Below are 26347 nucleotides of genomic sequence, written 5' to 3' on the forward strand. Positions count from 1 at the left end.
ATGTTATTGAAAAAGCCTACGAAAGTCAAAAAGTATGCTCAGCTATATTGTTAGATATAGCACAAGCCTTCGATAAGGTTTGGCATGAAGGCCTTGTTCATAAACTACAGAAAGTGCTACCAAAACAACACACCGAACTATTAAATTCATACATTACAACCACAATGTTTAGGGTCAAGCAAGGAGAAGCTTACTCTACAATAAAAGAAGCTAAAGCAGGTGTACCACAAGGAAGTGTATTAGGGTCAATTATTTACCTACTCTACACATTTGATATACCACAAAAGGAAAATATCACGATGGCTACATTTGCTGATGATACTGGGATAATAGCTGTCGGGGACAATAGTGAAGAAGCCTCACGAAAATTACAATAGTCAAGTGACAATATAAATAATTGGACACAAGCTTGGAAAATTAATTTAAGTAAATTAATGAAAGTAAATCTGAATATATGCAATTCACCTATAAACAGACCGTACAAGTACCAATAACATTAAATAACACTATTATTCCATATAGCAACAACGCTAAATATCTCGGAATGAATCTCGATACATAACTTCGCTGGAAGGAACATATAAAGAAGAAAAGAAAAGAACTGGAATTGAAATATAGGAAAATGTAGTGGCTAATTGGATGAAAATCACAATTATCAGTACATAATAAATTGCTATTATATAAGCAAATATTGAAATCTATATGGACATACGGACTTCAATTATGGGGATGTTCTGCAAAGAGTAACATTAATAAAATACACATTTTTCAAAACAAAGTCGTGAGAAGTATTGTGGGTGCACCTAAATACAATAGAATTGATTACCTACATCGAGACCTTCAGATACCCACAGTCAGTCAAGAAATCAAGATAATTGCAAGGGGGCATGAGGAAAGACTCCATTCTCATACTAATATTGAAATATTACAACTTTTGGGTACTACCAGAACAGGACACAGACTCAAAAGGTCCAAACCATCTGATCTTGTGTAGTGTTGTGTAGTGAGGTGCATATATTAAAAAGCTGATGATATTTTTCACAAATTTGATATTATATTAACATTAGGCCTATAAATTTTTTTATATTACTAATCTCTTGGAACGTCAATAATCTGCCTGTGGGAAATAGGTATTATTGTTTGATTTCCGTTATATAATATAACTATCCTGACATGCAGTAGATCATGTAGTAGTGGTCTACTGTACAATTTATAATCTAAATCTTATTCTAGATACTATTCTAACTTATTTTAAAATCTATCCTAACTTGTTCTAAAAACTATTCTAACTTATTCTAGAAATTATTAAATTTCTCTCTATGTGTCTGTTAATAAGTTCGTATGGTAATTTGCGCACTTCGCTGTCATCGCGCACATTTAACTGTTTGGCGAGTGCATTAGGACGCACTAATAGTCTTTCAGAGTGCTTCGCATTAGCACTTCGAATTATACTCGTTATGGGTTCTATGTGGATAACGCGTTGAATCAGTCTATTGGACACTTATTGGTAATATGGGATATCGACGATGACTCGCAATACACATAAATTATGCTAGTGTGTGTTAAATCACATCAGTTATATTTGTAACCAATTTCATGTTGTTCTTTACAAATTCAGGTTTATATTAGTATTAGGCATACGTCTTACGCTTAAAGGATTTGCTGCATAATATGTTGAGTGTAGTAACAGGATAATATCAAAAAGAAACTTAAACAAAAACAACCCACCCCGTACAACAAAAATCCGGATCAGCTTGAAGCCGACAGGTTAACATTCAGTATTTAACATTCCGTTTCCAGAATCGTTGCTGTTTTAGGCGATCGCCAATCGAAGTATCGCAAATTTAATCATATCGCCGAAGCGACCCCTACCCCCCACCGCCGCTGCCGCCCCGGCCACCGCCTCGCTTCCGAGACAAACAAATGCCGCCCCACCAGCAGCATCCACCGTTGCCAATTACGGCAATAATACGGTCAGAGAGAGAGTCGCGAACGACGCGCCACGGAACTTTAGGCGTCGCGACGCGCCAATTTCACCCCGCAGGATCAGTCGCGTATCCGACGCCAGCGTCGTCGCGTTGCCAATTGTTCGCGTCGCGTAGTGCCGGTACACGAGAGTCGGAAGTTCGATGGTGAGACGTATGTTGAGCGTTGAATAGCGACAGATCATCCAGGTAGGTCCGCATCGTTGTATCTCTATGGTTCATTTATTCATATGGTAACTGTTAATACTCTCGCCAAGAAATCCTGGTGATGTTCTTATGGCATTGATATTATTTTACGATCAGTTTGGATAATTGTTGATGCTGTTCGCTTTTGTAGCTACTTGCTTCTGTCTTACCTATATTCTAAATATTTGGAAGGAAGTCACATTTCGAACCACGATATCTACAACATTCATTAATGAGAATACAACAAGTGTCTCCTAAACATCATAGGGAGCCTTTAAGGAATTATTGCAGTATTAGATATAAATCGTATTATTTATATAAATATACAAACAGTTCATTCTTATAATAAGATAAGATAAGATTTTATAATAATTGTCAGTACTTGAACAGTTTTTGAACGCACCAAATCAATTTATTTTAATAAGATGCTACAACAACAAACAAAATATAAGACAAACAGGAAAAACAACCAAATCAATTGCCATTATGTTTGCCATTGTGGGTTAAAATTAAATATAGTACATTTTTTTTACCAAGTAAACACTCTTTGTTATTTATGTAAAGAAATATACAATTTACTGTATACTACATCATCTTCATTTTATTTTATCAATATCTATTCATTATTTATTATATCTACAATACTTATAAATCACAATACAATAAGTGTTGCTGCTGTGAATACAACAAGTGTCTGTTATACACCATAGGGAGTCCTGAATGAATTATTGTAATATTAAAAATAAATCGTAATGTTTAGCTGTGTTATTAAATTCATTAATATCGAAATTACTATTCATAAAAAACTGTTCGTTCTTATAATAAGATAAGATAAGTTCTTATAATAAGCTTCAGTTCTTTAACAGTTTTTGAACGCATCAAATCAATTTATTTTAATAACAACAACAACAACGAACAAAATATAAGACATACAGGAAAAACAACCAAATCAATTGCCATTATGTTTGCTATTGTGGGTTAAAATTAAATATAGTACATTTTTTTACCAAGTAAACTCTCTTTGTTATTTATGTAAAGAAATATACAATGTACTGTATACTACATCATCTTTATTTTATTTTATCAATATCTATTTATTATTTATTATATCTACAACACTTATAAATCACAATACAATAAGTGTTGCTGCTGTGAATACAACAAGTGTCTGCTATACATCATAGGGAGTCCTGAATGAATTATTGTAATATTAGAAATAAATCGTAATGTTTAGTTATGTTATTAAATTCATTAATGTCCAAATTACTATTCGTAAAAAACTGTTCATTCTTATAATAAGATAAGATAAGTTCTTATAATAAACCTCTGTTCTTTAATAGTTTTTGAACGCATCAAGTTAATTTATTTTAATAAGATACTATAACAACGAACAAAATAAGACATACAGGAAAAACAACCAAATCAATTGCCATTATGTTGGCTATTGTGGGTTAAAATTAAATATAGTAAATTTTTTTACCAAGTAAAGTCTGTTTGTTATTTATGTAAAGAAATATACAATGCACTATATACTACATCATCTTCATTTTATTTTTATCAATATCTATTCATTATTATCTACAACACTTATTAATAAAAATGCAATAAGTGTTTGCTGTAAAAGCATAAAATTATTAACACATTTCGCTTTTATTGCACAAAAATACTTTAATCCCACTAAAATATCGGGCAACCAGCCCTAAAATAATTGTTGCAATATATTAATATTCCAATAAAAAACTGCAGATTTTTATAATAAAATAAATTCTTAGTTTCAGAATCTGTACAGCTTCTCACGCATCAAATATCAGTTATATTGACAAGTTTCTATAATAATAAACTAAATGAATGACATAGAAGAAGCAACTAAATCAATTAACATTACATTGTCCATTGTGGATTAAAACTAAATATAGTACATTTTTATTATCAATAAAATTCTCGTTGTTATTTATGTAAAGAACTAATATAAAGCAAAATAAAATAGATTATCTCAATTTTATTTTATTATTATGTATTCATTATTTTATCATCTCTATTCATACTTAAAAAACGTGATGTTGTTTATATACAAATATATATAAAATCTTACGATGTTGTTAAATTATTATAGTTTATGGTACTATTTTTATCTGTTTCGATCTTCCTCTCTATGCCAGTTATTTTACAGCCATGTTTTTATCAAATATATTTGTACAAATAATTTTCAGTGAGAATATGCTGAAAAATTTAATATAATTGAACCTTTTGAGACTTATCTGTATATTCATTGTTTCAACCATTTTGGATAATTGTTGTTACTGTTTATTTCTAAAGCTCATTTTTACCTCAGTCATCTTATATTCCAATTATTTGGAAGTTACATTACGAGCCAAAATATCTACTACACTAACTTTAGTTGTTAACTGTTAGAACACAACGCGCGTCTATTACAAAACATAAAATTAGTAACACATGTTCGAGTGCCCTTAATTCATTATCAAATTCGTTAAAGCTATTACAGTAAAGACGAAGGGATTCTAAAGAAATTATTGCAATTTTACAAAGTATTAGTTTAGTTTTGCTATATTTAGACTTTATTGATATTCTAATGAAAAAATAAACTGGTCGTCATTATAATAAAATATTTTGTTAGTCTCGGTATCTTAACAGTTGTTAAACGAACTGAATCATGTAATATTAGTAAGATTGTATGACAACAAACAACATATATGACATACAGCAAAAACAACCAAATCTCTTGTCATTATGTTGGTTATTTGTTCACTCCTAAGTTGATTATAATGCAATTTGCAATTAATGAGTTGCCATCAGTTCGGGTAGTAATCCTTACGTTTTCTGGCAGACCCATTTTATAAGAAATAACAGCAATAATGAAATATTTTGTAACCAAGATCTACAACTAAAGAAAGAGAATTTTCGATAAAACTTTATAGCCTTTTTTAGCAGATTGTAAGAAGCAAAGCAGATCAACCTCAAAATCAAAAAAACTTTACTGGTTTGTCGGAATATACTTTCAACTTCATCCGAAATCAAAGAAATTGTCCATATGTAGTTGCACCAAAAGCCGGATATCCGAAGGTTTAAGTTAACTAAACCATATGATCTTGTCTTCAATAAGTGCTACAACTTTTAGTTTAAGTAGTGTATTTTAATATTAATTTGAGTAGCTACCGATATATTATTACTGGTCTTGTTTGAGTAAGCAGTTTTTATAGATTAAGATGATAGTAAGCATATGTAATATAAAATGTAACAAAAGGGCTTTTATTCTACATTTATTACATCTTATTATTACCATTTTTGTATATCAACTTAGAGTAAACAAAAAAAAGTTGACGAAACTTATTGTTTAGTATCTATTTGGATAAATATGACCTCTAACAAAAAGTAGTCCTTCATAGTTCAATTTTCCCACCCAATTATTTATTTCATCGATTTATGCTTTAGGAGAGTTACAATAGAATAAAATCTACTACCAATTTGTCGAATAACTAAAAAAGTATTAACTGAATAATTAATATTGGGGCCATTATAAGAATTATTAAATTTACGTATAAAGTATTTACACATTTAGTTGTTGTATTCAATTATTTAATTAATTTGTAGGGAATTGATTGCTAAAATGTATAGATATTTAATTTTATACTAAATGTATTGATCTATATATTAATTAATTCAACTTTATATGCTAATGAAGATTGTTTATTTACATAATAATTAATTACCAATGTAAGATGATAAATATATATGGTGTAAAGGTTTTTAGCAATGCTAAAAAGATGATGCTGTAACCAAGAGCCAATTTTTTGCTCTAATGTAAAGAAAACTGCAGCTTATTAATACAGATGGTTACGTGAAGAACATAGAGAATGCGCTCCATCAAGTAAAATATTGGGGTAATATTTCCTGCATTTTAGGTAATTTAAAAAAAATTAATATAGTTTCTCGGCGGTAGAAACTTTTAATAGGTGGGGCAACAAATTTATCTCATTTCAACTATTAGTTCACAGTTTACTGCCGTTTTAATGAAACAAGTTTTGTTTGTAAACAAAAACAATGAGCAAAAAAGTTTCATGTGTCGACTGAACAATGTTTACTGATAACGAAAAATACTACTGAGGCCAAATACTCTCTTCATTTTGAAGACAATAATACTAATGTAATGGTTCTTTCTGGCATGGCAATGAGAAAAGCATACATTCACCATCGAATATGGATTAATATGATTACGTTTATTAATTTAGTTACAATAAGGGTTGTTAATTAAAGATATGTGAAGGAATTTATCAACTACTGACTGTATTTAATTATATATAAATTAACTGCTGTTAGTCCCGCTAAAACTCGATTTTAACTAAGTATATTTAAGGTTTATATGTTGAAATATGGAATGTCTGCGAAGAAAATATCATAGGACCTAAAAACAATAAGTGTCGCTGTTAAAAGGATCGATATCATTCTTGATTGTCAAATAATTAAGGGTACGTTTATTTTTTGTTAAGAATAAATAATATAGTAACATTTAATTTTGTGTGAGAAATAAGTTAACGAAGTCTTTAAAAATGTACATACGAGGACATATTTATAACTTACTAGGAGCTCTGTTTCTACTACCAGATGCCAATCATCAATTCACGGAGTGACATCTGTTTGGGTGACAAGATATATTAGAAAAACTATTCTAATTATGGCATTCTAAGCATATTAAAACTAGAAGAAAATAATCATAAGATTTGTTGAAATTATGGATTAGGATAATGGATTTTGTCTATAATTCGTGATGATAGGTAATTTTTTTAATACATTAAGTGTAGTATGAATAAAAAAACCATTTTCTTTCATCTGACTGGCTTCTTTCCTCATACACTCTTTATTCTAAATTTTTAATTCATACTAAATGATATTAAATAAGTTATGAACGTATTAAATCATATAAACGCATAAATTATATTAAGAATATTTTCTTGTACTATTTTTTTGATTGTTTCATTTATTTTTTAAAGATTTTTTATATTATTAGTGCATTATTTCTGTTGTTTACGTATTGAATTAACATACTACGCAAGATTTCACCAGAAATACCCTGTGCATTCATACTTGAAAAGGCAATAGTGTTTAAGAGGATGCATATATCTCGTCATTTGTCAATTGTATTAGAAATTATTGAAAAACAATAGATATACCAGGCTTATTTGATAAAAGGATATTTTTTCCTGTACTTATTTATTTCACTCTGCAATTTTTGAAACAGTAGTAATCATATGTTTTCCTGTCAGTAAATTTATTTAGTTTAAGATATTATTTTATGTAATATTTTGGAATCTTATCCTGGTAGGTAACTCATCTTTAATAAGGTTTTTATAACTTTCGTTAATATACAGCTTTCTACTTTGTCTTATGTCCCAAGTGGGAACTAACAACTCACCAACAAATGAGGAATTAAAATTCTACATACAATTTTTTAGTTATTAATATTCTTTTCAGAAGTCATTCTAACTCTTAATGAACAAAATAATATAATCATTAACTGAAATACTCGGTCAGTGCTTTACTCTAGAACCGTATTAGTTAACCTTATTAGTTCTTAAACAAGAATAAATTTTCTTAGCTGTTTTAAGTTCACCAGATAGAAAATTGATTGAAATTCTTAACATTTAAAATAGAATGATTAATTTTTATATTAGGAATCTGAAAATGCTACTTGCGAAATTCTTTTTAAACAAAGAGGACCGAGGATTCTTGTTATTTTCAAATTTTGTTAATCTATATTAACTTAATCAAATTTTCGAATGTATCGCGTCCTTCTTTCACATCTGAATATGCGCCACAAATGATGTAAAATGTAAGTTTATATCAGCATACGTGTTTTTAATTGTTTTTATATCCAAACTTATCATATGTGGTTAATATTTCCAATAATACGGGAATAATTAGAAACAAAATCTTAAATAAGACTGCTTAAAATAAATAAAATCATTTAGTAGTGTCCTACGTTATTCAGTTTCCATTTAAATATCATTTCAACTGGCTTGGTTGGCGCAGTGGTAAAGGCGACAGGACGGTCCACCTATTGTTGCGATAGCCGCGGGTTCGAGTACTGCTGGGGCATCGAAGTAAATTTATGTTTGTGATTGTCCTAGGCAAGGGTGTAACATCCGATAAGGAAAATGATCCCAGCCACGCCAGTAACCAGGCTGGGTAAGACCGGATGTCTTCTGGGATGATTTACTAAGTTGGTCACTGGCCAGTGGATAGGTTTAATGCTGAGGTAGGGACCGTGGTTCGGAGCCAACATTAAACATTAGATCCAGTCCAGTTCTACACCTTATTCCATATAATAACAGAGAATTGGACAACAGCCTGTGAAACCTGGACAAAGCCATTAAAAACTAGTTCATCTATTAGTATGATTAGAGACGTCGTGAGTCATTTATCGTACGTAAAAAAAAATCGTAACTATATTTCCCAATTCTATTTCTAAATTTAAAAAAATTTACTTAGATAGATTTTACACACAATGTCTACTATCTCAACGTATTGATCTATAAGGTTATTAATTATCTTTGATTGTCATTCTACGATCATAATAAAATAGCCGTAAAAATTGAGGGTAATTGTATTCGTACGTTAATCTGTAATGGATGTCGTTTATTACCATATAATAACAGTTAAAATTGGTACTTGATATTATGATTTCATCATGGATATGAACGATATTAATTTTACAATGTATTTATAAAATAAATCGGTTAATATTATACATTATTTTAAAGATTGATCTATTCGATTATAAGATTGTCGTTATAGTATCTGTTAAGCTCTTGTAAGGTCTTATAAATCTGTGATCGATCTAGTTCGTAGGACAATGTTTAGACTTGTAGTTTTATGAGGATTGAAACAAGGTAAAAAAAAGAAAATTTTACATATGATCATTTTAGTTTTTATTTTCAACATCTTGTTTCAGATTTCCCAGTGTTTTTCTTCAAAATAACCGTCCATCAGAGTATTTCGCACTAACACTTCGAATTACACTCGTTATGGATTCTAAGGGGATATCGCGCTGAATCAGTTTGTTGGAGACGTAACATGGGCCTTCGATGATGACTCGCCACAGTTTATTTTGGAACCTCTGAAGGACAGCTATGTTAGATTTGCTAGTTGCACCCCACAGTTCAATATCATAGGTCAAAATAGACCTAAGTATTGACTTATAGAGCAAAACTTTGTTATCTAATGATAATTTAGATTTACGCCTTATCAGCCAATATATTTGGGTTAGTTTAAACCCAAGCTATTTGCGTTTTGTCGCTATATGTTTTTTTCCATGTCAATCAAAATGCATTCCCAGATATTTATCGTGGTCTGCTTGCGGATATTCCTCTACAAACGATGAATCACATGTAGGGTAGATGGATTCTAAGGGGATATCGCGCTGAATCAGTTTGGAATAGTTCTCGAACCTCTGAAGGACAGCTATGTTAGATTTGCTAGTAGTACCCCACAGTTCAATGCCATAGGTCCAACTGGGTCTAAGTATTGACATATAGAGCAAAACTTTGTTATCTAATGATAATTTAGATTTACGCCTTATCAGCCACTACATTTGGGTTAGTTTAAACCCAAGCTATTTGCGTTTTGTCGCTATATGTTTTTTTCCATGTCAATCAAAATACATTCCCAGATATTTAACATGGTCTGCTTGCGAATATTCCTCTACAAACGATGAATCACATGTAGGGTAGATGGATTCTAAGGGGATATCGCGCTGAATCAGTTTGGAATAGTTCTGGAACCTCTGAAGGACAGCTATGTTAGATTTGCTAGTAGTACCCCACAGTTCAATATCATAGGTCCAACTGGGTCTAAGTATTGACTTATAGAGCAAAACTTTGTTATCTAATGATAATTTAGATTTATGCCTTATCAGCCAATACATTTGGGTTAGTTTAAACCCAAGCTGTTTGCGTTTTGTCGCTATACGTTTTTTTTCCATGTCAAACGTCAATCAAAATGCATTCCCAGATATTTAACGTGGTCTGCTTGCGGATATTCCTCTACAAACGATGAATCACATGTAGGGTAGATGGATTCTAAGGGGATATCGCGCTGAATCAGTTTGGAATAGTTCTGGAACGTCTGAAGGACAGCTATATTAGATTTGCTAGTAATACCCCACAGTTCAATATCATAGGTCAAAATGGACCTAAGTATTGACTTATAGAGCAAAACCTTGTTATCTAATGATAATTTAGATTTATGCTTTATCAGCCAATACATTAGGGTTAGTTTAAACCCAAGCTGTTTGCGTTTTGTCGCTATACGTTTTTTTCCATGTCAAACGTCAATCAAAATGCATTCCCAGATATTTAACGTGGTCTGCTTGCGGATATTCCTCTACAAACGATGAATCACATGTAGGGTAGATGGATTCTAAGGGGATATCGCGCTGAATCAGTTTGGAATAGTTCTGGAACGTCTGAAGGACAGCTATATTAGATTTGCTAGTAATACCCCACAGTTCAATATCATAGGTCAAAATGGACCTAAGTATTGACTTATAGAGCAAAACCTTGTTATCTAATGATAATTTAGATTTATGCTTTATCAGCCAATACATTAGGGTTAGTTTAAACCCAAGCTGTTTGCGTTTTGTCGCTATACGTTTTTTTCCATGTCAAACGTCAATCAAAATGCATTCCCAGATATTTAACGTGGTCTGCTTGCGGATATTCCTCTACAAACGATGAATCACATGTAGGGTAAATGGGTTCTAAGGGGATATCGCGCTGAATCAGTTAGGAATAGTTCTGGAACGTCTGAAGGACAGCTATATTAGATTTGCTAGTAATACCCCACAGTTCAATATCATAGGTCAAAATGGACCTAAGTATTGACTTATAGAGCAAAACCTTGTTATCTAATGATAATTTAGATTTATGCTTTATCAGCCAATACATTAGGGTTAGTTTAAACCCAAGCTGTTTGCGTTTTGTCGCTATACGTTTTTTTCCATGTCAAACGTCAATCAAAATGCATTCCCAGATATTTAACGTGGTCTGCTTGCGGATATTCCTCTACAAACGATGAATCACATGTAGGGTAGATGGATTCTAAGGGGATATCGCGCTGAATCAGTTTGGAATAGTTCTGGAACGTCTGAAGGACAGCTATATTAGATTTGCTAGTAATACCCCACAGTTCAATATCATAGGTCAAAATGGACCTAAGTATTGACTTATAGAGCAAAACCTTGTTATCTAATGATAATTTAGATTTATGCTTTATCAGCCAATACATTAGGGTTAGTTTAAACCCAAGCTGTTTGCGTTTTGTCGCTATACGTTTTTTTCCATGTCAAACGTCAATCAAAATGCATTCCCAGATATTTAACGTGGTCTGCTTGCGGATATTCCTCTACAAACGATGAATCACATGTAGGGTAGATGGATTCTAAGGGGATATCGCGCTGAATCAGTTTGGAATAGTTCTGGAACGTCTGAAGGACAGCTATATTAGATTTGCTAGTAATACCCCACAGTTCAATATCATAGGTCAAAATGGACCTAAGTATTGACTTATAGAGCAAAACCTTGTTATCTAATGATAATTTAGATTTATGCTTTATCAGCCAATACATTAGGGTTAGTTTAAACCCAAGCTGTTTGCGTTTTGTCGCTATACGTTTTTTTCCATGTCAAACGTCAATCAAAATGCATTCCCAGATATTTAACGTGGTCTGCTTGCGGATATTCCTCTACAAACGATGAATCACATGTAGGGTAGATGGATTCTAAGGGGATATCGCGCTGAATCAGTTTGGAATAGTTCTGGAACGTCTGAAGGACAGCTATATTAGATTTGCTAGTAATACCCCACAGTTCAATATCATAGGTCAAAATGGACCTAAGTATTGACTTATAGAGCAAAACCTTGTTATCTAATGATAATTTAGATTTATGCTTTATCAGCCAATACATTAGGGTTAGTTTAAACCCAAGCTGTTTGCGTTTTGTCGCTATACGTTTTTTTCCATGTCAAACGTCAATCAAAATGCATTCCCAGATATTTAACGTGGTCTGCTTGCGGATATTCCTCTACAAACGATGAATCACATGTAGGGTAAATGGGTTCTAAGGGGATACCGCGCTGAATCAGTTAGGAATAGTTCTGGAACGTCTGAAGGACAGCTATATTAGATTTGCTAGTAATACCCCACAGTTCAATATCATAGGTCAAAATGGACCTAAGTATTGACTTATAGAGCAAAACCTTGTTATCTAATGATAATTTAGATTTATGCTTTATCAGCCAATACATTAGGGTTAGTTTAAACCCAAGCTGTTTGCGTTTTGTCGCTATACGTTTTTTTCCATGTCAAACGTCAATCAAAATGCATTCCCAGATATTTAACGTGGTCTGCTTGCGGATATTCCTCTACAAACGATGAATCACATGTAGGGTAGATGGATTCTAAGGGGATATCGCGCTGAATCAGTTTGGAATAGTTCTGGAACGTCTGAAGGACAGCTATATTAGATTTGCTAGTAATACCCCACAGTTCAATATCATAGGTCAAAATGGACCTAAGTATTGACTTATAGAGCAAAACCTTGTTATCTAATGATAATTTAGATTTATGCTTTATCAGCCAATACATTAGGGTTAGTTTAAACCCAAGCTGTTTGCGTTTTGTCGCTATACGTTTTTTTCCATGTCAAACGTCAATCAAAATGCATTCCCAGATATTTAACGTGGTCTGCTTGCGGATATTCCTCTACAAACGATGAATCACATGTAGGGTAGATGGATTCTAAGGGGATATCGCGCTGAATCAGTTTGGAATAGTTCTGGAACGTCTGAAGGACAGCTATATTAGATTTGCTAGTAATACCCCACAGTTCAATATCATAGGTCAAAATGGACCTAAGTATTGACTTATAGAGCAAAACCTTGTTATCTAATGATAATTTAGATTTATGCTTTATCAGCCAATACATTAGGGTTAGTTTAAACCCAAGCTGTTTGCGTTTTGTCGCTATACGTTTTTTTCCATGTCAAACGTCAATCAAAATGCATTCCCAGATATTTAACGTGGTCTGCTTGCGGATATTCCTCTATAAACGATGAATCACATGTAGGGTAAATGGGTTCTAAGGGGATATCGCGCTGAATCAGTTAGGAATAGTTCTGGAACGTCTGAAGGACAGCTATATTAGATTTGCTGGTAATACCCCACAGTTCAATATCATAGGTCAAAATGGACCTAAGTATTGACTTATAGAGCAAAACCTTGTTATCTAATGATAATTTAGATTTATGCTTTATCAGCCAATACATTAGGGTTAGTTTAAACCCAAGCTGTTTGCGTTTTGTCGCTATACGTTTTTTTCCATGTCAAACGTCAATCAAAATGCATTCCCAGATATTTAACGTGGTCTGCTTGCGGATATTCCTCTACAAACGATGAATCACATGTAGGGTAGATGGATTCTAAGGGGATATCGCGCTGAATCAGTTTGGAATAGTTCTGGAACCTCTGAAGGACAGCTATGTTAGATTTGCTAGTTGTACCCCACAGTTCAATATCATAGGTCAAAATGCATCTAAGTATTGACTTATAGAGCAAAACTTTGTTATCTAATGATAATTTAGATTTATGCCTTATCAGCCAATACATTTGAGTTAGATTAAACCCAAGCTGCTTGCGTTTTGTCGCTATATGTCTTTTTCCATGTCAAACGTCAATCAAAATGCATTCCCAGATATTTAACGTGGTCTGCTTGCGGATATTCCTCTACAAAGGATGAATCACATGTAGGGTAGATTTTGTCTCATTTGCTTTGATACGCCACGTGTTCAACCGCAATTCGACTTTGTTATGATGAAGTTGGAGGTTTCTTATTTTTTATATTGTATTCTCTTCTGGATGATAAAACCGCTGTGTCGTCAGCATGTGTTGCAACAGTAGTATTTCTGGAGATCGGTAGGTTAGCTGTATACGATAGATATATCAATGGGTCAAGAAAACTGGCCTATGGAACACCCGAATATATCAGTCATTGTATTCGTTATCCTGTTTGACAATAAATTGTCTATCTCTGAGGTATGATTTCATTACTTGAAAATGCATATGGGGCAAAAGCTTTTTCAGTTTTACATGCTAGTGTGCCACGCCTTGTCGAAGGCCTGAGATAACTGAAGAAATGTAGCGCAGCAAATTTTTTTATCGTTTTAGGTCTTATTAATTTGGTTATATTACTGCTGCCGACTATTAACAGTATATGGTGAATACTTATTAGCACTGGCAATATTTCCTTCTCGTCCAGTAATATCCAGTTTATTTGCCAAACGAAAATAGATCAAAAAAAATAAAGATCATAAAAACCGCGGGATCGATGGCCATTGTCTATAAATCTTAACCCCCTCCGGTTCGAAGATCTAAACCGAGAGTATCGGGCGCAACACGAAACAGAAGCGACACAAATCAAACGAACAATGTTACAGTTGGCGTCGTTCGACTGGAAAAGCGTTTGAAGTCGACAAATGGTCAGTTTATAAAACGGGAACTAGTAAATTCGACCGTGAGCGGCAACTAAATCACCGCGGCGTCGGCTACCGAGAGCGATTTCCTCGGTTTTTCCAAATAAATTTTCGAAAATACCGCGCGTGTGGATCGGATCGCGGTCTCGCAGATAAGTCACGGTCGTGTTTTGATTAGGAGCCGGGAAAATAAACGGCAGGAGCGTTAATCAGTCGATTTGGCGCGATTATTCGACGATGATTTAAGATTTAGAGGAATCGGGAGATGGTCGGTGGCGAGAAACGAGCGGGAAATCGCCGTTGAGGTCGTTAATTTAATTATTATCAAGCTGTATCGATGACGGACGTTGTTTCTTCAGGTTATCCGTCTGTTAAACGGAGAAAAAGACGGGTTACTTTTTATTAGTATTGGAAACTATCGACAGAAATTGACTATTGAATGTTTAGTAATTGACTACTTTCTATTATCGATTGTTTCAGTCGCTATTTTTGGTTCGACTTACTTTACTACTTTTTGATAGTAACTGTTTCAGTCGAATGTTTTCACTCGCTATTTTCGGTCCGACTGATATTGTTACTATTTACTATCGACTGTTTCAGTCGTACTTTTAGTTACTATTTTACGCTAACGTTCTGGCTCTTTCGTCCTAGCCGCGACCTTGACAAAATTGTACCCAATTTTTGTTTACATATATTTATATATAATATATAGAGTTTTGTGATTTTTTTGGTAGTTTGATTGTAAATAACAATATATTGTATATTAATATTATACCATTTTGGAACGATATTTTTCAAGATTGTTAATGTAATAGGGTAAAAAGTTAAAATTGTGAATGATCAATAGTAAAATACTATTTACTGTCTTTATGGCAATAATAGATAATATTTCGATTACTCTCTCCATGCGAGACCAAATGTTCTTTCGAAAAGATATGATTCCAGAAGTCGACAGTAATTCCGACCTAGCAATTTGCTCATTTGGAGATTAATCATAAATGCCATACCCGGTCAAAAGCTGGAGACATCCAGGAATATTTTAGGGCAGTATTTCTTTTCTTCGAATGCCTCTTCAACAATCGGTGTTACTCTCTTCACTTGTTCCATTGTTTACTGGTGATGGCGTCTGATATTTGGCAAAATTAATGTTCATATGGTGAAAAATTGTACAAGGATAATATTATTTTATGATACGTATTACGCGGGAAACAAAGCTCTATACTTCGCATCATCAGTCTATAGCCGGCGTTATACACTGATGCCTTTTAAGTTTGTTGATAATTTTGCTGTTGGTAGACATTAAAGTAAGGTCAGAGCCTACTCCTTATCGGCCTATAGTTAGATATTTATCATATGATTCTTCATTTAAAACACAATTTGAACAAACTCTCTTATTGTAGAAATTGTTGTTAACTAGCTTGTTCACTTACACAGTAACATCATGTTAGACAAGAAGCACAACACATTAGAACCAAAATAAAACAACTATAGTGGTTAGTCGGAAGATACTCTCAACTTGATCTGAAATCAAAGAAGTTGATTTATAACACAATTATAAAGCCAGTTTGGACCTATGGAGTGCAAACATGGGGTTGCACTAAAAATTCAAATCAACAAGTCATCCAACGCTGTCAAAACAAGGTTCTTCGATTAATTACCAATGCTTATCGCTACGTAAACACCGAAGAACTGCACGATTACCTGGAAAACAAATGGATTTGCGAAGTTATCCAATATTTCGCCATGAAACACGAAAGAAGATTACTAAATCATACTAACGCGGAAGCAATACAACTGCTGGACAGCGCGCAGGGTGTCAGTGTATAATTTTAGTATATGTATAGCTATAAGTTATTATAATTTTATAATTGCGGAATACATATTGATGTATTTTCTCACACTCGTCTTGCTTGTGAATTAATCCAAGTACAATTGAAATGTAGTAATAAATTAATTTATAATTAAGATTGTGCTAAGCGTATCTAATAAAGATGTTATAAAAAAATTCAAATTTAATCATTATCATTTGATTCCCCAAAAAAGTAAAGAGCTATCAAAGTCATACCAAAATAGTAAATGGTACCCGGTACCTGCTGATAAATAAACAGCAACAAATTAATTATTGATTTCAAGATTGTGGCTATGCTTTATTGATATTAAGTGTGGAAGCTTTGGTGTGTCAACATTTTATTTGAAATACACAGATCAGTGCTCCAATGTGGTTTTGAAAAATCGTTGAGCTGACCAAGAGGGATTTACTAGGAGCTAGCATGTTACTGGGTATATTGGGAAATACTTTAACTAGAGTTTTCGGTATCAAAAGTTGCTTTTGTAATAAATAAATTGTTAACACGATTATTAACAATATTACAAAAAAGACATTGAAATGGAACTAATGGAAGTACTTTAGGAGCGATTTTAAATAGACTTTACCAGGTCCGATGCAGATACCTTCTCAAAAATTAATCAAAACTTTGACTTCTTGAGACTCATTTGGATTACCTCTAAATTAGCAAAACTGATATTACTGTAATATTTTGTACGTACATTAGTATACGGGAGATTGCTTTTTCGTTAATACTGCATTCACACTGACATACGGATTTAGGGTAAATGATGTGGCTCGGTGAATGGAGGTAAAAAGAAATGAAATAGTGGTGTTTACATTATGTGACCGTTATTTATTGGCTGTATAAAAAAATGTGAAAAATACAATTAGATAAAACGGATGGCAGCTGAGTTACCTGTTGACGAGGCTTGGGCAGTCGATGGTGGCACGTCTAAACCAAACGAGGGTTGAGCACAGAATGACCGAAATACTCTTCAATAACATCCCAGATAAACGTCTCAGGGTTGCCGCCAGCTATTCGTTGTCGGGTTCTAGTTGGCGCTGCTGGCACCCCGCCCGTGTTCAACATATAGGATTACATTTCTGCGTATTTTGTAGACCGTTATTCCAGGATGTAAAATTCGACATGCCTCAAGGTCGCTACACGGAGATATGCCAAAAAGACAAATATGATCACAATGACGAGAACCAGTGAATTTTAAGCATGAATATAGTTTTACCGTGCTTAGCTTTCTTTTACTTTATTGGGTCATTATACATTTGGAAAACTAAAAAATGTGTATTGCTATATTTTACTTATATTAAACTCTTAAAATACCATAAAATTTTTAGTATATATTATTAATATTTTATTAGTTTACTTAAAATTAATTTATATATCGAATATTATCTAAACAATGGATATGTAAGCTCGAGAAACTCGGCTTCAAGCAAAACGTTCGAGGATCGTTCAAGTATTAAACGCGGGTAACACATTTTCGTGACAGCCCCGAAACTATAGTTGATATACAGGAGTTATGGATAAAAACGACTTGAAAAACGCAAAGATCAGCTTTTCGCTCCTACCCTAAACTCCCCGTCATTTCCATACGAAATCTAACGTTGAAATTTAAACGACTACACCCAGTCAGCATTAATGCAAATTTTTAGTCTCACACTATATTTACTATAGTGAAGTTTTGGTAAAATATTTGACATAGCTGTTTTATTAAAATTTACGATTTTATATATAACAGGTGGATTGAAAACTCCCCGGTCTGACACAGAGATGGCGCTAGCAGAATTAAATCCATACGTTTTTTAGTTAGCCCTAACTTTTGTTATTGTGAAATAAATGGATAAAATGGAATTTCGCGTGTTGATAAAAAATTGCTTTTTGAAGGGAAAAAATACAGTTGAAGCAAGAACTTGGCGTGATGCCCAGTTTCTGGCCACTACCTCAGGAAAATCAACCATCAAGGATTGGTATGCTAAGTCTAGACCTGGTGAAATTAGCACCGAATGAGCACGGTGAACGCAGTGGACGTCCAAAAGAGGTTGTTACTGACGAAAAGATTTAAAAAATCCACAAAATGATATTTAATGACCCTAAATTGGAATTGAATGAAATAGCAGACACTTCAAATATATCAACTGAAGGTGTACATCATATCATTTACAAATATTTGGGTATGAGAAAGTACTGTACATAATGAGTGCCGCACGAGCTCACTTTTGACCAAAAACAACGACGAATTGATGATTCGGAGCAGTGTTTGAAGATAATCAAGCGTAATAAACCCGAGTTTTTGCATCAACATGTAACAATGAATGAAATATGGATCAATCATTTCACTCCATAGTCCCATTGACAGTCATTCGAGTGGACTGCACACGATAAACCCGCTCCAAAGCGTGGGAAAACGCAATAGTTGGCTGCCGAGGTTATGGCGTCTGTATTTTTGGAATGCGCATGGAATAATTTTCGTTGACTACCTTGAATAAGGAAGGACTATTAACAACAAGTATTGCCGAAAAACGGCCGCATTTAAAAAAAGGAAGGGCTGCTTCATGAAGACAGTGCACCGTATCACAAGTCACAAGTCAGTGAAAACGACGGCAAACATCCATAAATTGCGCTTCCAATTGCTTCCTCATCCACCGTATTCTCCAGATCTCATCCCCAGCGGCTATTTCCTGTTCTTAGATCTCAAAAGAATGCTCACTGGGAAGAAATTTTCGTCGAATGAAGAGGTGATCGCCGAAACTGAGGCCTATTTTGAAGCAAAGGATAAATCGAACAACAAAAATGGTATCGAAAAGTTGGAGGGTCGCTATAATCAGTCTATTACCCTTGACGGTAATTATATTGAATAAAAAAAACTAATTCTGCCAAAAAAATGCGTTTTACTATGGTATGCCGTGGAGTTTTCAATTGACCTCTTAACGATGCTAAATTGATACGTAAAATCACTCTGTTTGAATACCGATGAATCAACTTTTCTATTATATTGGAAAGTCTGTTTTTTACCAAATAGAATTTGTCTGAATTGGACCTACTGTTCGAGTAACCAACGTGTAGCGACTGATTAGTAACCAACGTAGAAATGTTTCCAGAAGACATCCAGTCCTACCCAGCCTAGTTATCGGCGTGACTGATATCAATGTTCTTATCAAATTTTACACTGTTGCTTTTTGGATAATCACTTTTGTAAACAATTATAAATATCAAGTTCCCAGCAGGATTCGAACACGTGACTATCGCCACTATAGAGAGGACCGTCCTGTCGAATTTGACCATTGCGCCAACAAGGCTGATTCATCAATTTAAAATTAATGTTAATATTTGAAATACTTATATTTCTTTTATTTAAAAAATGTGCTTTTTATGATATATTAACCATATGTTACTTATTCACTTTCTAGTTGTTTTCCTTGTTGTTTCTTAATATTACTAATTTCCTTTCAATATACTTTCTCTTTCGAAAAAACTTTTCTGGGTACGCATATAAAATTATTCTAGAATCAATTGTCACTGTCAGGTAATCTATTTTTTGTATATGAAATCCATATATCTAGGCTTCGTAACGTTGCATTTAGAGTTGCCTCAGGGTTACTTGTAGCGGTTAAGGCAGTATAATCAGCAAATATTGTCACTGTTACTCCTTCACATTTAGAGATATCACTGTTATAAAGTAAGTTAAATATTCGTCCCAGGACACTACATTTTATACACCCAAATAGATGCCGTAACCATATCTTATTCTCAAGTGACGTTTAGAAATGTGCAGTTCCTGAATCTGGATTATCTAGGTAATTCGTTATCCAACTTGTATTGGAGGTACTTTATCAAAGACCTGGAACATCTCTAGTAATATAGCTGAATAAATTTCCATTTTATCAGAACTTTTATCAGCTATATACATAATATGATATACTTAATCGATACGTCGTCCCACAGAGGAAGGTTTTTTGAAAAAGCAAGGGTTTCTAAGTGGCTAAGTTCTGAAAATATGAAAATAATTGATCTTTTAACATTTCTAAACTAGAATACCCACTTACAAGAAAATGTCAGTGCACCGTGTTGGACTTGCCATTCAGCTAAATGTAAGTTGTAACGGTAAAGTGCATAGCAAGATTTGGAATTACATATTTTACACAGGAGGTCACTTAAGAGAGTGACTGTCGGCACATCACGTATATAATATGATCATAAAAAATAATTAAGGGTAAATTTAAAAAAAAATTACAATTTCTCACACTCTGGTAACGAAATACGATTAATAAATATGTTTGGTGCAATAATATTAATTTAAAACAAACAGACTTATGCAATATAATCGAAAGAAATAGCAATATGGCGTTAAACCTAGCTACAGAAGCAACAAACCCAAACAAATAAATTATTATGAAAACTATATTCTTTATATTATTTCATTATATTTATTTTATATTTCATGTCCATTGTACACATAAACTATATTTATGTTCGATATTAAAAATATTGTCCAACTAAGAGCTACAGAACAAAAGGAAATAATAATAACTGTGACAGGATTCTTTCGAGATATGCCATACGCAAACCGAAAACTGTCTTCTTTTTAAACTTAAAGAAAACAAACATAAATTTGAAACTATAATAAGTTTCAAGTGGTAAATTTTCCAACAGCAATAGAAACGGTAGTGCCAAAAGCACTAGAAATTACGTACGTAGCAAACATAAACACAAGTATCTATCCTATCCATTTGACGGTAGGCGATGTTGCCAATTTGCTCAGATACTTCATTATTATTCTTTCTTATGCCAAAACAAATTATAGTCCTAATTAATTGGTAATATATAATAATGGGGTGGACTACTTAACATATGTAATGATATATCGAACATCTGATCCCCATCTGCCTGGAAAGTTATTAAATAATTTTCCGACCGACATAATTTTCAAGAAAATGGAAATATGTATTTATACAAAGTATGGGCCATTTGATTTTATACACCTTCCCAATTCTGAAAAGTTGCCTCAATTGCCTGAAAAGGATATGGATGCCATAAAAAAACTGTTTTTTCTTGAGCAAAACCGAGTCGAGTTCATCGAGTCATTTTCTAACTTCTACGAAATTGGCGAAGTGCAGCACGTATCATGTTGATGCGAAGAGTCGATAACCGGATGGGATAAGGTCTGGAGAGCATTCAGGTGTGATAATATGTCCAAACTTACTTAAGTACTTGCAGCGTTTCTGTGACCGGTTTTGACTTATGAGACGGCGCGTAATCGTGCTGTAAAATCACTTTACCCTGTCTTCGGGTCTATTCTAAACGTTTTTCGATGCATAGTTCAAGTTGATCAATTGTTGTCTGTAGCGATTACTATAAACTGTTTCACTAGGTTTCATCAGTTGGTAATACACCACTCAACTCTGGTACCACTATACATAGATCATTGTTTTGCGACCAAAACTATTTGGTGTCTTTTTTTTTCAAAATAACTTTCCATCACCCGTCACTATTCGATGACCTCCCATCATATATTTGAAGCGCATTTCACGGCCAATTTTGCTATTTTAAAGTTGTCTGTCAATCATTTGATGCGACACCCATTTTTCCCAATTTTGGAGTTTCTACTAGCAAACGATGACTTTCAGCGGCTCTTTTCTTTTGATTAAATTAGCAAAGTAATTCGTGCCGCAAATATAGATTTTCAGGGACGAAACCAGACTGTTTCAATTTCTTAAAATATATCATATATAGCTTTGAAGCTTAATGAAATCTGATGAATTTCCAGTACACTTGGTATAACAAAAGATATGGTTTTTATTATGTGACCACACGAATCCATTAATAATCAATAATCATAATTGTTTTTACTATATAGTAACTAAGAAAATCCAATAACTAAAATTGATAAAAATTATACTGCCTTCGAATCACACTCATTATGGATTTTAAGAGGATATCGCGCTGAATTAGTACGTTGGAGACGTAATATGGGACATCGTCGATGACTCGCAATACTTTATTCTGGAATCTCTGGAGGATATTTATGTTATATTTGCTAGTACTTCCCCACAGTTCAATACTCTATGTCCAAATGAGCTTAAGTATTAATTTATACGGCAAAACCTTGTTTTCTAAGCTTAATTAGATTTATGCCAGTACATTTTACTTAGTTTAAGCCCATTTTAAACTTCGATCAAAATGAATTCCCAGATATTTAACAATTATTTATTTTTACTGAGGGACAAGTTGTTTTACATAGGGTGAACGTCACGGGGGTAGATTTTGTCTGATACGCCATGTTTTCAACCACTATTCGACTTTGTTAAGATGAAGTTGAAGGTTTCATATGACTGATATTGGATTCTTGTGTGATGATAAAACCGCTGTATTGTCAGCATATATTTTGCAACAGTAATATTTTTTGAGGTCGGTAGGTCACCTATTTATAATAGATATAACAGTAAACCAAGAATACTGCTCTGCAGAACACCTGAATATATTGGATGGAGGTCAGTGTTTCGTCATCTTGTTCCACAATAAAATGTTCGTCTGTGAGCTATGATTTGATTAGTTGAACGTGCGTATGGGCCAAGAGATTTTTCAATTTAGCGTGCAGTCCAATGTGCCACACCTTGTCGAAGGCCTGAGAGATATCGAGAAATGCAATGGAGCAATATTTTTTATCTTTTAGGTTTTTATTTATTTGGTTGACTAATCTGTGTATTTGTTCTATTGTTCCGTGTTTATTACGGAAGCCAAATTGATGGTCGGGAATAATATCTACTCTTATTTATTGGGTCTTTCAGCTCTTTTGATGCCTTGTTAAATTCTCTCCTGTTTTTTTCTGTTTCGATTTGTTGTCAGTTTTTTCTCAGATATCTATTTTCAGCATTTTTTTCTTCTTTTTTACCTTTCAAATGTCGCGCTATTAGAAGTTGCGTATAATACGGCCTCCTATTTAGATTTTATCATATTTTATGCTGCTATTTCTGTATTTCTTTCTGTTTTGAGAGGTAAGTTTAGGAATATTAAACTCTCTAGTTTATATCTAAATATTAGACGGTTAGTTTTGGTGTTATGTTGTTGGGTAAGGTGGTTTTGTTTTTTTAGAGGTGTATAATATTTGAGTTGACTGTTATAAAATCTGGTGAGGGATCAGATGATAGATCGAAGCATGATTCAGCTTTGCGCGTTTTGGTGTCAATATTTTTTGTAACACAAAAGTCTATAGTATCGGGAATTAAATTTCTATCTGACGGCCAATATGTTAGCTCACCAATAAAGATATGCTGTAAATTATGTGCCTTCATTGCTTTGAGCAACGTTCTGTCTTTTGGTGTTATTAATCTAGAACCCCACATTATATGTTTTGCATCTCCTCCGGCAATAATACTATTAGCCAGCGTGTTAAAGAAATCATGGTTATTAAGAAAGTATATTCAATCATCGAATATGTCTAGTCGGCTAGTTAGGTTAGCGCACTTAGACTAATCCAGAACCAAAAAGAAACATACTTTTCTTATATTATGCTAATTAGCTAATACATAGGAAATAATTTTAATAATAGTAATGTTAGTACATAAAAACTAGAAAACACCCGGTAGTTTGTTTTCACTTTTTTACTTTTCAGTTCATATCTCTGAGTAAAATACACACGTATAAGGTTTAGCATTGTTGATGGCTTGGTTTAGTCGTTTTAGTTTTTAACAGTGTAGGGTCGGATTAATGTATTAGTCTTGTTTAAGAAGCTCATGGTGAACAGTTCCTTATGTATTTCCCATATATAAATGCAAAACATACAATCTGGCAACGTCTGGCGGAACTAAAATTTAAACCTTTAATGTTTTGGTGGTGGCGCCGCATTGTAACGTAAACAGTTTCCACCGAAAATAAATGATGAGTCTGAGAGCAACGCGAATGGACAAGCCAGCGAGCGAATGGCTTCTTGCGGTTGTTTATTTAAAAATCCGTCGGGAGGTGTCGAGTGAAAATCATTTTTTTCCCGCCGACGAACGACCGAGGCGGTCCAGACGAAATATTGAAAATTATTTATCGCGCGAGAGCAATTAAATAAACCGTAAAGTGATGGATGTTGCTCTCCGGATACGCGAGCGACCTGTCAGAATGCCGCCGGTATACGTTGTTCACTCCTTTCCTCATCAATTTCTCATTTCCCGGAGAAGTAAGTGTATGAAATGCTGTCCGTCACGCATCGGTGCCAATCTAAATATTATAAAAGTAAGCATTTAACTGCGCTAATATCCTACCGTTTCGTTATTTATTCTTAGAGTTTTTTTCAGTATGGGAACGTACATTTCCCGATCTTTTTAACCGATTTCAAAACAGCAGGTGCTATGTTCGACTGTATATTTTCTTTATGTATGTGAGCATCTATCAGAACAATTAGAGATACCAACAACCTGAATTGGTCCTTGTAAATATTATGGTTTTCCCCTAGAGACAAGAGAATTTTACAGTATTAAGGAATTCCCAATACTAAAGGAGAAATCAGCCGCCCTCAATCAAAGACTCAACGAGGGAGCTGTGGCGCAGTGGCGAAGGCAACAGGATAGCCCTCTTGGTCGCGGGTTCGAATCCTATTGGGACATATTCGTTATGTTTTTTATGATAGTCTTTGCAAAAGTAAGTTTTAATTAGTAGTGTAGGAATGTTCGTCAGGTCGATCAGTCGGTCGAAATGTGTAGCTGCCGCTGCGATTATTTGTCGGAACACTCACTACTATTTTTGGAAGGAATTTGCACGAGAACTGAAAACACTGGTTGAAGAAATACGGTTTATTTTTAATATTAAATTATACATGTGGTCGACGGGAGAATTGACAGGATATTAGGTTAGGTAGAGGAAGTACGGAGCGCTGTGGAAGTGGTACTATTACAAGGGGACGGAGAAAAGAAAAGAGAGCGAGACGTCGTCGTGATGGTCTTTTATAGCCTGGAACTGCATGGTCCCAATCCACCGGCGTTGCCAACCTTTGTAGTTGTTGCTGATGAATTCCTGGTGGCCTAAAGGGTCGTGGCGGTCGCCACATAACTCCTCTCCTAGTGGAACTGCCGTGGAACGTACCTCTATGTGGTGCAGGTTCCGGAGTACATCCGCGATCACGAAAACAACCGCCCGGGGACTGCTGATGAGATGGGGATCCCAACCTGAGCGGGGAGTTTTACGGGATCAGCTGCCATCGGAGTTGTAGCAGGACGTGGTTCGTCTTGGGGCGTTTAGCTTTGTTTGATGGTACCTATAAGTATGTTACGTATCCCGTCTCGTGATGCGAGGGTGTTCATGTGTTGATGGTATACATGATGGGCTTCTGTGGTTTTCGTCCATCAGGCTAGTCGTGGGATGTCGTCGACCATGTGATGTTGATGGGTTCCGTTCCTCGTGCTATCCTTCCATGCACGTGTCAAGCACCTGTCAAGTGGCTTATGTTGAGTTGATTTATCTGTTAGGCACTTTGATCACGTCGGGGTCACCAATTGTAGGAATGTTCGTGGGGTCAGTCAGTCGGTCGAAATGTGTGGCTGCCGCTGCGATTATTTGTCGGAACACTCACTACTATTTTTGGAAGGAATTTGCACGAGATCTGAAAACACTGGTTGAAGAAATACGGTTTATTTTTAATATTAAATTATACATGTGGTCGACGGGAGAATTGACAGGATATTAGGTTAGGTAGAGGAAGTACGGTAGCGCTGTGGAAGTGGTACTATTACAAGGGGACGGAGAAAAGAAAAGAGAGCGAGACGTCGTCGTGATGGTCTTTTATAGCCTGGAACTGCATGGTACCAA

The 26347-nt window shown here is 34.2% G+C and overlaps 1 protein-coding gene across 5 annotated transcripts in view; it reads left to right on the forward strand.

The window, feature by feature from the left end:
• Nucleotides 1-2043: 2043 nt before the first annotated feature.
• Nucleotides 2044-26347, forward strand: part of AstC-R2 (Allatostatin C receptor 2) — a 471654-nt gene continuing 447350 nt past the window's right edge. For 2 of the 5 annotated variants that reach the window (XM_076410786.1, XM_076410789.1), the window contains exon 1: nt 2044-2174. The gene's annotated coding sequence lies outside the window, so the exon portion shown is untranslated. The remainder of the gene's footprint in view (nt 2175-26347) is intronic. The other 3 variants (XM_076410787.1, XM_076410790.1, XM_076410788.1) reach the window with 2 other exon arrangements.

The sequence above is a fragment of the Rhynchophorus ferrugineus genome, unplaced genomic scaffold, assembly GCF_030347505.1.
Source record: "Rhynchophorus ferrugineus isolate W39M unplaced genomic scaffold, kcgeb_rfMv2 rfM7, whole genome shotgun sequence".
In the NCBI taxonomy this organism is placed as follows: Eukaryota; Metazoa; Arthropoda; class Insecta; order Coleoptera; family Curculionidae; genus Rhynchophorus; species Rhynchophorus ferrugineus.